Consider the following 13,463-nt stretch of genomic DNA (forward strand, 5'->3'; position numbering starts at 1 on the left):
CCAATTGAAGTGATTTTTGCACCATTCGAAAGAATACTCGAAGGGCTACAACTTTCCTGAAGACAGAAAAGCCTACAAACCGGAGTTCTGTTGTAGAGTAGAGCTCGACGCGTCGAGAATTGGCAGTGAGATCGCATTTTGCATTCTGTAAATCCTCGACGCGTCGAGCCCCCCCGCCTCTGCTCCTTTTTAGCTGATTTTCACTCATTTTTACTCGGTTTTGAACCCCATTCGAACCCTAAATATTTTCTACTCTTTTAGTGTTAGATTAGGCTTAGAATTATGTTTCTTAACACTTTTGAAGCTTGTAATCTTGGATTTGAAGCTTGGATTCCAACATTTTAAGATTCCACCATCCATTTTCAATAGAGAAGCTTTCTTTCCCTTATATATTTTCCTTTGCAATGTTTATGCTTTACACTTATGTTTTTGTGTTCTTTATGCTATTAAATCATGAGTTGTTAGTTTATGAACTTGAGTTAGGGTTGTATTATATATCTTGATGCTTGATTTGTGATTTTTGCATAAAGGAGATTTTTGCCTACCTAGGGTTCTTGAGTATATGAAGGATTTGTGTTTGTATTTTGTTAATGCTTGGTGTACAACATTCATTAACATGTTTGGGAGGATTCTTGGCCTCAATGAGAGTTGGGTAAAGATTCCAAGCCAATCCTTGCAAAAACCCGATTTTTCCTATGAAAATGGGGGAAATTGGGGGTTTGAGATGCTTTGTGTTCTTGAAGAACTTGGAGTTGATTCACCACGAGAGTGGGGAAATTCCTTGTTCTAATCCTTGTTAATTTGCTCACGTGAGTGACTTATAGACTAGGATTCTTTCGTGCACCCCCTCTATTCCTTGGTTGTGTGATTTTCCCCAATCCTTAGGTTGTTCTATGCATCTAGAAGATAATGCTCCCTAGCTTGAGTCATATTTCTTTATTTCGTGTTTACATCTTGTTCATATGTGTTCATGTTATTTTGTTTAGTTACCTTAGTCTTAACTTCGTTATGATTTTCTTAGCTTCTTGTTGGTTTCCTTATGCTAGTGCCTAACTTATTGCGATTGCATATTGCGTGTCATAACCCCCAATTCCCTGAGGACGACATAACACACCCGTACACTCACCATAACTTATTTTTGTTACATCAAAAATTGGCGCCGTTGCCGGGGATTGGCAATTTGGTGGTTCTATGTGATTGCTTGTTTTACTAGCATTAGAGTTTAGGGAATCTTATGAGACTAACCTTTTTCTTTCTTTTTGTTTGTTTTTATTATTTAAAGAGCTAATTGTTTTACCTTGTTTGAGTTTTGGTTGAAAGATCCATACTTTGTGCATACACTCTAGATTCAAAAGGAGGAGCTTTTACCACTCAATCAAGAACTTTCACCATGGATGGGTATGCATTCCAAGAAGGATATTATGATTCTCAATCTTATGGGGGTAACCAACATGATGGATATGGAGATCCTTGCACCACTCAACCTCCACCTCCTAACCATTACTATGATGCTCAATCTCAATATTTTGTCAACCGCAATTCCACCACCAAAACTCATACTCTCAATACAGTCCAAACTTCCAAAATCTTTACCCACCACAATCCTACCAAAACTTACCTTGTCATTCCCAACCCCCATACCATAATCTCTATCCTCAACAAGACCAAGATCCCCAATATTCGTTTAATGATCAATACCCTCAATGTTCACAAAACTACAATCCACCTCAACATCCTTTCCCACCACAAGATTACTCTCCAAATCCATACCCTTCACCCATTCATTACACACCATACCCCCAAGACACTCAACCCCCATATGATCATCACACCCATTCACCAAGTGTTGGAAAGTATGGATCAGATGAGGAGACCTTAGCATTGGCTAGGCGTTGGGGAGTCACTATTGTACCCGTTGTTGACATTGAGGATGAAGGATATCCCATGAGACTAAGTGAGGAAGAATATGCCAATAATCAATGGGAACATCAAGAGCCACTCTATCAAGAACCTCAATAACAATATCAAAACCAATTTCAAGAAGCCCATTACCAAGAACCTCAACAAGAATGCCAACCATTTGATCAAGAATCTGAGATGAAGTTTATGATGGCCAACATGCTTAAGCAAATGAATGAGCAAAAAGTTCAACTAGACAACATGATAGCTCAAATACAAGGTTTGGCAACTCAAGAACCCGTAAAAGAATTGTCTTCCAATGTAGATGTTCTGCAAGAGTTGCTCTTGCCAAATGAAGGTCACGTGGTTGAAGAAAATGAAAAGCGAGGTGAGGACATTGATGGTGAAGATGAAGATGATGAGGCCTATGATGAATGCATTGAGATGGAGACACCAAGTTGGGGAGAAAGTGTAGAGTTGCAAGATAATGGTGATAAGGAGCAACTTCAGAATGGGTCAATGGAGGAAGTGCTAAAGAATGATGAAGTTAATGGAATGTGTGGCACAAAAAAGGAATGCGCTCAATTGGATGACACTCCCATTAATGAAGATTTTAGAATAATTTGGGAACCCGGAGGTGTCAATGTTCTTGAGAGTTTTGGCCCACATTGGCCAATATTTGAATCAAAGGATTGCCACTTCTTATTGGTGCATGAGAAAGACCCAAGACTCTCCTTACTTGCCAATGAAAAGGAAAGTCAAGAAGAGAAAAGAAGTGGAGACCAAGGAAATGATCAAGCTCATGGATACTATCTAGATCCAAAGTTTAGGAAAAAATCATTGGTTGATTTATGGATCAAGAATGGATTTGAGGAAAGATGCATGAAGTTTGGAACGAAGAGAAATGGAATCCTAGCAATTGGAGTGGTGAACTTGATCTTAAAAGAACTTATTGATGGCCACCACTTGAAGTGCTATTTGGAAGAAAATGTTGAAGAAAAAGAAAAAGAGATGAAGATTGAAGAAGAGAGTATATTCTTGGAAGTGGATCATTGTAATTTCTTTGAGAAGAATATGCTACTTTTGAGTTTAAAGGAGTTCCTTAATGCCCGGCATTTAAAGACATTCATTGAAGATAAAGTGGATGGAGAAAAGGGACTCATCTTCATCCAATCATGCATGGATAGTTCTTTGAGAGGTTGAGTCGAGCTAGCGACATTAAACTTAGCGCTTCATGGGAGGCACCCCATGTTATCTTTCATTTTATTGCACTTTACTTTCTTCTTTATTTTTTTTACACTTTTATTTTTGATATATCATGCTCTCACTTGTGCTTATTGTGCTACCTTTTCCCCCTTGTGCTTTATTTTCTTTTACATTGAGGACGATGTAATTGCTAAGTGTGGGGTGGTGGACAAACTATTGGAAAATTTTTGAAATTTTGAAACTTTTTGAAACCTTGCTTGGATGAGTCATTGTGCATAATGTTGGGTAAATTGCTTATCTTTGCTTGAAGTTGTGATCACTCCCTCTTTGTTGGTTTGTGGTTTGATTTGGTGGTGCTTGTTGTGATGCAATTTGTGATTGATGATTTGAGGTATAACACATAATTGATCTATTCTCTTGCCAATTGCCTTGTTAACCACTTAATAAATGAATAATTCATGATCTTGTGTGTTGTGCATTGCTAGTGAAGGCTTTTGTGAGATTCCGGTCATGTTGTTTTGCTAGAACTTGCCTAATTACTCCCCAAGTGAAGCTTAAGATTTGCATGTTTTGAAATGATTTAGGCCATTTTTGTTTAGCCCGAGCATTTCAAGCCAACCCTTTACAAATGTGTTTACCACTAATTGTCCCCGTTGAGCCTTTTGTGTTTGTTTAATAAGTGCTAAGTACTTGTACCTATATTGTGATTGTTTTTTCTTTGTGTTAACCCTCATCATTTAACCCTTAACCCCTAGCCAAAATGATTCCCTCCACCCTTGAGAGAATAAAGCATTTATTCTTTTACTTTGAAGAGATCTTTATTGGAGCTTGTTTTGTTAGCAATCCTCTTGATAATTTTGTCTAAGTGTGGGGGTACTGGTTCATGGAATGAGTTTGTTTATTGTTTTGAAATAAAGAAACGAAAAAAAAAATTGATGTGAAAATTGAGAAAAAAGTCTTGAAAAAGAGATGAAATGAGAAAAATGAAAAGAAAAGGAAGAAGAATAAAAGTTTAATTTGAAGCTTGATTCTAGTTTGTGTTGAAAGTTGTACTCAACCCCCACATCTTTAGAGTGTTGCTTTGTGTTCCATTGTAAATTGCTCCTTAGTTTATAGATGTCATATCTCTTCTAGCCTCAATTGTGAATAGATGTGAAATTCTCTCCTTTGTTTATGTCCATACCCCTTCATTGTTAGCCATTCACCCTTAGCATGGAATCTTGGAGTTGAACTAGTGGGAGTATAAAGGGCAAGCCTATGGAATCTTATTCAAAGCCAAGTTTTGCATAATCTCAACTTAGTATTGTGCACACTTGATCCTCACACACTTTAATAATTTTGGTGCTTGGTTATTGGCTTGAGAATGGAACTTGTGTGGAATGCAAAAACGATTCTTGAAAAAAGTTGTGTTGTAACAAGTTGGATTGTGGTTTGATAGGTTGTGCAAAGTGGAAGTGTGATCAATTTCATTTCTAGGATGGTGATTTATTTCTTGTTTTTGCTTGAGGACAAGCAAAGGTTTAAGTGTGGGTGAGTTGATAAGTGCATTTATGTCTATATTTTAACCCCTTGTATAGACATATTTTGAGTGACAAACACTTTGATTTTATGAAAGAAGTGCCTTGATTCCTTTGTTTATATCTTTTGATGCATAAATTGTAGACTTGCAGGAAATTGTGTGCTTTTGAGGCATTTTGGATGAATTTGGAGTCAATGAGAGCCAAATATGAAGCTATGGAGATGGATGCAACACTTCCAAAGGAGTCTACGGTGGTGTTTTCAATGATCTTAGTCATTTGGGCAAACCAAAGCAAAAGATCAATGCATTGCAATTCCCGACGTCATAGTCTTTGGACCATATCTAGAGCTAAAAATATCCAAATTACGTGATTCTTGTCCCAATGGAAAGAAGACTAAAAGGGCTATAACTCATATTCAGACATCAAAGCCTAAAAAGGAAGCCACAGTGGTCAAAATCATCCTTGAAGTTGAAGTTCCGAACTTACAGATTTCGTCCAAACCTGACAACTGTTTGGTAATTTGACCATATCTCGGCCTAGAAATGTCCAATTGAAGTGATTCTTACGCCATTCGAAAGAAGACCCGAAGGGCTACAACTCTTTTAAATAGAGAAAAGCCAAATTCTGAAGAAATGAGGGTCAAAATCATCCTACAAACTGGAGTTCTGTTGCAGAGTACAGCTCGACGCGTCGAGAATTGGCAGTGAGATCGCATTTTGCATTCTGTAAATGCTCGACGCGTCGAGCTCCCCGCCTCTGCTACTTTTTAGCTGATTTTTCAGTCATTTTTACTCGGTTTTGAACCCCATTCGAACCCTAAATATTTTCTACTCTTTCCTTTCATATTTTAGTGTTAGATTAGGCTAAGAATTATGTTTCTTACCACTTTTGAAGCTTGTAATCATGGATTTGAAGCTTGGATTCCAACATTTCAAGATTCCACCATCCATTTTCAATAGAGAAGCTTTCTTTCCCTTATATCTTTTCCTTTGCAACGTTTATGCTTTACACTTATGTTTTTGTGTTCTTTATGCTATTAAACCATGAGTAGTTAGTTTATGAACTTGAGTTAGGGTTGTATTATATATCTTGATGCTTGATTTGTGATTTTTGCATAAAGGAGATTTTTGCCTACCTAGGGTTTTTGAGTATATGAAGGATTTGTGTTTGTATTTTGTTAATGCTTGGTGTACAACATTCATTAACATGTTTGGGAGGATTCTTGGCCTCAATGAGAGTTGGGTAAAGATTCCAAGTCAATCCTTGCATAAACCCGATTTTTCCTATGAAAATGGGGGAAATTGGGGGTTTAGATGCTTTGTGTTCTTGAAGAACTTGGAGTTGATTCACCACGAGAGTGGGGAAATTCCTTGTTCTAATCCTTGTTAATTTGCTCACGTGAGTGACTTATAGACTAGGATTCCTACGTGCACCACCTCTATTCCTTGGTTGTATGATTTTCCCCAATCCTTAGGTTGTTCTATGCATCTAGAAGATAATGCTCCCTAGCTTGGGTCAAATTTCTTTATTTCGTGTTTACATCTTGTTCATATGTGTTCATGTTATTTTGTTTAGTTACCGTATTGCGATTGCATATTGCGTGTCATAACCCCCAATCCCCTGAGGAGGACATAACACACCTGTACACTCACCATCACTTATTTTTGCTACATCAATGGTTAAGGCAATAGTTTGGGAGTGGGAGGTCCATGGCACAAATTAGTTTCTAATTAGCCTGAGGGGCGGAGTAAGAGAATTAAACTGATCGAACTAATTAATAAATTTTATTAAAAATACGGGGTTCCTAAGTAATTGAACTATGTAGGCGGTCTTACGATAAAAAAAGGGGTAGTTTACAAGGATTCACATCTCTCTATCCTAGATAGAATTCTCCTTTCCGATTTTCTTCCAATTGATTCATAGGGTCCTCGTCTCCCAAGGCTACGTCTCCGGTGCCGATTCCAGCCTCGGCTTCAGCTTCAATGCCGGCTTGGGTGCGACTGATGACGAACGCCTTCCCGGGTGCTCCATAGCTTCCCCGGTTGTTCGTATTCCCTGTTGCATTGTGATCGAGGTTCTCGTGCTTGTGGGTTGGTTGCATTGGAAGGCTTTGTGACCTCTTTCCCCGCAATTGTAGCATCGTAAGGTGTTCCCTTGGTAATCCTCTCCTGATGCTCCTTGCCACACCTCCTACAAGTTAATTGTGTTTCGCTAGCCTCGTTGTATTTTGTCGGTTGTCCTTGGATTGGTGAGTTGGCCGCTCTAGCGTTGGAATTGTTTTTCACCCTCTTTAAGTTGGCAATCCTTTTGGCATCTCTTTAGGGAATAAATCTGAAAAATCAGCAAGCAATTCATCAATAGAGGCATTACGAAAACAAGATTCAGAGTGTAACACAAGAGAAGAATCAAGATCAGTGGTAAGCTTATGAATGAAAAGTAAGTTAAACGTGTCTCCCCTTCTTATTGCCTTCTTAATGTCATTTTTTGTTGCAAGAAGAGAGGGCTGATGTGGTGATTCCTTTGCTGGGTTTTGAGATGAAAATGGCGTGGAAAGGGATATTGGAGGAGGTGGAGGCTTTGATTTTGGATAGGGGGAATATGGCACTGATTTCGCCTCTTTTGATGCCTTCCTTGATTTCAATAGTATTTCTTCCACCTGTTTAGGAGTCAAAGGAGACAAGACATATCTAACTCCATCCATGTGAAACACATAAGTGTTCATCATTCCATCAAAAGTGATTTTTCTATCAAATTGCCACGGTCTACCTAACAGCACATGAGCAGCCTGCATTGGGACAATATCACACAAAATTTCATCAGAGTAATTGTTAATAGATAAAGGAATAAGAGCCTGCTTTGTTACTCTAACTTCTCCTGCATCGGTTAACCATTGCAAACGATATGGATTAGGGTGATCAAGCAAAGGTAATTGAAGAAATTTAACCATAGCTGCACTAGCCACATTTGTGCAACTTCCAGAATCTATTATCACAGTACAAGAATTCCCTCTAATTGACCCTTTAGCATAAAATATATTTTCTCTTTGAGACTCATCTTCTTTTAAAGGATGAACATTCAAAACCTTCTTAACAACAAGAGTATGAACAGACTCACTATCAGCATACCCCTTAAAAGATGTAGCAACTAGCCTAATTTTTGTAACATCAGAATAGTGTTTTAAATCAAAAAGTGTTTCAACAGCATTCTCCCATTCTATATACTCTGTTGGTCCATTCTCACCAGAGAAGTTAGGAATTTCAAGTTTAATGTTTCCTAACTCCTCATTAGGCTGTTGGATCCTTTGACATCTAGGATCCACTCTCCCTGCTGGTGGCAGTGGTCGCTCATCATTGTGTGGTGGTTGCACTTGCTGTGAGCGTTGCTCCAGATTAGTCATTCGTGTGAGTAACCCGTCCATGGCGAAGGTTAGAGCATCTATTTTTTCTTCCACCTTGAGGGAAAAAAAATTCTAAACAAAAAGATGTGTGAGTAGACACGTTAGTGAAACCAAAAAGTTGGCTCGCTCCCTCACTTATTCTCAGCTCGCAGGTAAGAGGTGGATTATATAGCTCTGGGGGTGCAATACACACTCTTACAAACACACACTCCACTCGTGTATCGCTCAAGGTGGCAGATACTCTCACCAGCCTTTTTCCAAAAAGGAAAATTCTAGTCCGGTACTCAAGTTGATATGGATTCAACCTCAAAGTTCAAGAAAACGTACCTTGGAAGACTTCACAAGCCTTTGAGGGTAAGGGTGTATCGCGAGATCAGTAATAAAATTGAGATCAAGAAGCAAAGAAAAAGGACAATACGAGCAAAGAAACTAAATAAGATTTGAAAGAAAAAGGAAACCAAAGAAGGAAGTATGGCAGAAAGATATGCAAGACCAATATCAAAAGATAGAGACAAATAGAATATAAAAGGGGTTCACGTGTACCACAGCCAATTAGGAATCTATCAAGAACTCCTTCCAACCTTATACTTTTCCCCTTCCTTTTCCCACCAAGATTCTCCTACCAACCTTATTCTTTCCCCAACCTTATTCTTCTTCTTCTTCTTTTGCTTTCTCTTTTTTTTTTTTTTTTTTTTTTTTTTTTTTTTTTAATAAGAAACCTCCAAATAACCACTGTAAATATCAACAAAAATTTCGGACCAAGAGGATCCACACAACCCCTTCAAAACAGAATCAAGAATTTCAAGAATCGCCTAGAAAAACAGAAAAAATTCCCTGACTTTGAAGATCAATATATCAAAAGAACGCCCCAGAAGAGATCTACAACATATCCAAATTTCAGATAAAATTAACCAGTGGATCTCGAGATATAGGTAATTCTTTGAAACTGGTCACAGCTCGCGGAAATCTGGACAGGGTGTGATTGAGACGTGATTGCGCGTAAATGCGCTTTGGATATAGGTAAGGGTAAGATGGGGTTGTTTTCTTGACAGAATATGTGGTAGTATGGTGTTTAGGAGGTGTGAGGTCTCATTGATATTGGACGGGAAAAAGGGAAAACACTTTCGGGATTGTTTTTCAAGAAACTGGAGAACATGTATCAAGATTCAAGAACACAATCAAGAATGCAAAAGAAATTTTTTTTTGGGGTTTTTTTAATGAATAAGACACGAATAAATGTAGTATGTAAGATAAGAACGAGATAAACCTAGGGAACCAAAGAAACCAAATTTCCAATGATAACGAGACAAACCTAGGCTCTGAATACCAAATTGATATGAATCTAGTCCAAGATTCAAATAAGATGAGTATTGTCCCAAGAATTGCTCTCAATGTAAAGATAGAGATGGATCGAAATACCTTAAACCTCACGAGAAACCCTTTGTCTCGAATCCTCAAAGACTTGGAAGAATCCCATTGTAGCTTCAAGTACTAGAGTCGGATCTAGTTTCCTTCGATTCAAGAACGAGTCCACGAACCTAAATCTAAGGTTGAAGAAAGTAAGATTGATTCGAGTCCACGAATCAATTTGCTAGTCGAGTCCACGACTAGTACTAATTGAGTCCACAATTAGCTATAAGGTTTCTTACACAAGTGTAAAGAAAAACTTAAGAATTTTATTGAATTAAAGTCTGCCCAAAACTGATATGGATGTGCCCTATTTATAGGTATAGGGCAGCATTGTAATCTAAATACAATGGGAAAAAGAGTCCTAAACCTAATCTAGAAAACAAGTAAATAGAGTTTTATTTAGAAAAGGTTTTAAGGAATCCTTTCTAAATACAACTAGTGTTTTCTCTTTTATACCAAACAATTTAAATTAATGATGACCAAAAATAATAGGGCTGATTTGGGCCTAATTTAATCACCAAAATCAGCACTTAAACAATTATAAAAAGCCTTGAGTTCTTCGCCATCATTTGCAATTGGGCTTGAATTGGATTTCCACCATCTTTGAACATAACCAATAAAGAGTTGTCTTAATTGTTTGGACTTAGACCTTGTGATTGGCCCAACTGGTACTCTTAATGGATCTTCAGTAGTTTGGGTTGCATTACCAACTCGGGTGCGAAACGGGCCAGTTCTAGGAATCGCTTATGGTATTCCACCACCGTAGCGATTCCCTGTTTCAAGTGGAGGAATTCCTCGTACATGGCTACTCTTATGTGTGTGGGGTAAAGGCGTTCCTGCAACCGGATCTTTAAGGTCTCCCAGTTGAAACCAGGTTCCAATCTACAGGTAGGTCCTTCATGAACCCACCATAGATCGACCTCATGTCCAAAGTAGAATGAGGCCAGCTCGACGCGGCGTTCCTTCGGGCATTCCACTACCTTAAAGATTTTGTCGAACGCTCGGATCCATTCCTCGAGTGTTGTAGGATCTTCTTCCCCCGCGATAATAGGTGGGCGAGGGTTTGACACTTGGCGAGCCACATCATGCTTCTAGTTCGAGGGTGGTCAGTTTTTATTGTTAAGGATGGCGTTGCTCAGTGTCTGGGCGACCTGAGTTAACTGTTGTAGATTCTGGGTTAGCTGATCATGGGTAGGGGGCTACGGGGTCCTGGCCTGGTTTCTCGATAGTGCCATTCCGGGTTCTACAGTGTGAACATCGGTCTAAGTGTAAGTCAGGGGCTCGCACCCTTACCTTTGTGCTTTAATTACAAGAACTTTAAACTATACAAAGAGTATATTAAAGGAAAATTTCGCAGGAAGTGGTAAATAAACTCACAATCTCACCGCGTATCCTAAAATTCTTAAGTCCTACGTATCTAAGCTTCTAGAGTTCAAGCTTAACGTCCTAAAGTCTTTTCTTAAGGCCTTACCCTCGGGTCGAACTTAGGCTCTGATACCAACTATAATGCCCCTAATTTTTAAAACTTTTAAACTTATGAAATAAAGGCAATCTAACATTAATATCCCAAACAGAGCGGAGACTACACAATAAAAGCCGAGGTGCTACGCCACATCTAAGCTTGAGAACTTAGATGCACAGGCTAACTAACTAAATAGAACATAATCCACGTTTAATATCCAAAATAAGAATCAAGGCACGCAGGCCATCAACCAAGACTATCTAAGCTAGGTCCTTGTGTCCATCTAGCGCACTCCGAAGCTACTAATCTGCACCTGAAAAATAGGCGGTGTAACAACCGTTAGTGAATAATGCTGGTAACCCACTCCCACGCGTTGAGTACAATATAGGTAGATATAAGAAAATCATTTTGAGACTGGAATACATATATAATCATAGGCAACGCTAGCTTTAAAACCAAGATCAAGATTCGGGACACGGCAAACAGACTGGAAACCATAAAACAACATATGGATACTAGCATGCAACCTAAAACCACACGATAGGACAGTAGCAAGGCTCAGCAACAAACAAGACAATAATAAGGCTCGACAACAATAACAGACAATGATGACACGCATGTCCAAGTTCCAACCTTACACCAAGTTCCAACCTTCTGTAACACCCCCATTTTCAATACTAAATTTTCCTTAATTTTAATTTCTTTCTTAATTGCAAATTTACAAAATCATAGCGGAAGCATTAACTAACCAAAAGAAAATGGGTGTTACCGCCACACTTAGGCAACCAACAACCTAAGTGCTAAGGCTAAATTTACAACTTGCAATAAACAACTCAAGATATGTACTAGTACAAAAACAACTACAATTCAACTGTCTAACAAATAAATGGTATCTCTACGTGGTTCACTCATTCTCATGTCCAATGCTCATGCAAGAGTTCCTGCAAAAACAATTAAAGAATAGAAAACAAAGAAACACACAAATTCAGCATAAAGCTTGCAAGATCTACTTCACCCCGTAAAACATTTTGCACATAGCATGTAACACATAGGAAAAGATAGTTTGCATCTAAAATGACCCTTTAAACAATTTTATTTTCATCAACAAACCAATAATCTTTAACTTTAACCATTTATAATATATATTGAGGAAATCACATGCACATCCAAATACAAAAATATCCATAACAACTTCTAACAAATCGACTAAGGCATTGCCTATCCATAATCCAAAATCATTAAACCATTATTCTTTCCTCAAGATTCCCATATAACCTTTATCAACACTTCCATACACCCATAACCTCAAAATATTTCATAGCATCCTCATTACTCAATTCCTTAAATCATAATCATAATATAATCACCAAAATAATTTCCAATAATAACCAAATAGAGTTTCCAAACTCTCAAAATAATAACCAAAGAGATAATTTCAATCTCTCAACATAACCTCAAAATAGTATTACCAAAGAGAGAATTCCAATCTCTCAATTTATCTCTTTCCAAGAGAACATCTTCCAATAATACATTTAAATATCTCAAAATCAATCACACTTGATATATATAAATTGCCAAGAAGAAATGGGTACCAAATGGAGGATTTTTAAATTCTCAAAAAATAGATTTTCATAAACAGGGAGTTTTCACGGCTCCCTAGTGAGTCAGGTTTTACATCACTGCTCACTCCTCAAAACAACAGGGAAGTTAATATAAAACCCCCTAGTGAGTCAGTATATCTCAACTGCTCACTCCACAAAACAGAGAGTTTTTAGGCTCCCTAGTGAGTCGGTATTTTCCAACCGCTCACTCCACAGAAACACCACACCAGATGGCACCACTTTCCATTGACAAAATATATATATCTAAAACCTCAAGAGTTCACCAATTAAAGCAAAATCTTTCCACCCAAATAATACTTTCAACTTTACACCTGAATCTATAACCTTTGTACCAATATTTCCAAAAATGTATTTCCAAACATCCTATTAACCTCATAGATATAACCTCATAGATATAACACAGATTAGCGTATTCCACACCTAATTATTATGAACACAACTCTCCATATTTATAAGAATGATAAAAGTAATGATATTTCACAAGCAAGCAAACTTCTCAATATCTAAAATAAGAAACTGACAAAAATTTTCAGAAACTATGACCTGAATTGCAGAATTTACTGAGAAAAATCGGTAACAAATTTTCATATGAAATTCTCCAGATATGTATTACAAAGAGTGTAGACTACACAAAAAAAGTTTCAAGCCATTCCAAGGCCTAGAAGTATTTTTCCCGAAATATTTCCCAACACAGCGCCAGACTGTAATTTAATTGGCAGAACACTGCCTCAACTTTACGAAACTATTCTGGAAAAACCTAAACATATTTTTAATCAAAACTTTTTACAAACATTAATTATATCAAGTCTAGATTCTCCAGAAAAATTCTCAAGCAAAAATAAGTTTAGCAAGCATTTTTCACGAATTTTTCTTTCCAGATGCGCCAGTCCGAATTTTCTCAGGCAATGATCAAATTGTGTAAAATTTATCCTTCTTAATCACCACAA

The 13,463-nt window shown here is 37.7% G+C and overlaps 1 long non-coding RNA gene across 1 annotated transcript; it reads left to right on the forward strand.

Annotated features, from left to right (window-relative positions):
* Positions 1-3,227: 3,227 nt before the first annotated feature.
* Positions 3,228-13,093, forward strand: LOC109153562. The gene is made up of 3 exons (XR_002049536.1): positions 3,228-3,309; positions 9,809-9,815; positions 13,082-13,093. It is a non-coding gene; the product is annotated as an uncharacterized LOC109153562 (long non-coding RNA).
* The last annotated feature ends 370 nt before the right edge of the window (positions 13,094-13,463 follow it).

The sequence above is a fragment of the Ipomoea nil genome, unplaced genomic scaffold, assembly GCF_001879475.1.
Source record: "Ipomoea nil cultivar Tokyo-kokei standard unplaced genomic scaffold, Asagao_1.1 scaffold2510, whole genome shotgun sequence".
Lineage (NCBI taxonomy): Eukaryota > Viridiplantae > Streptophyta > Magnoliopsida > Solanales > Convolvulaceae > Ipomoea > Ipomoea nil.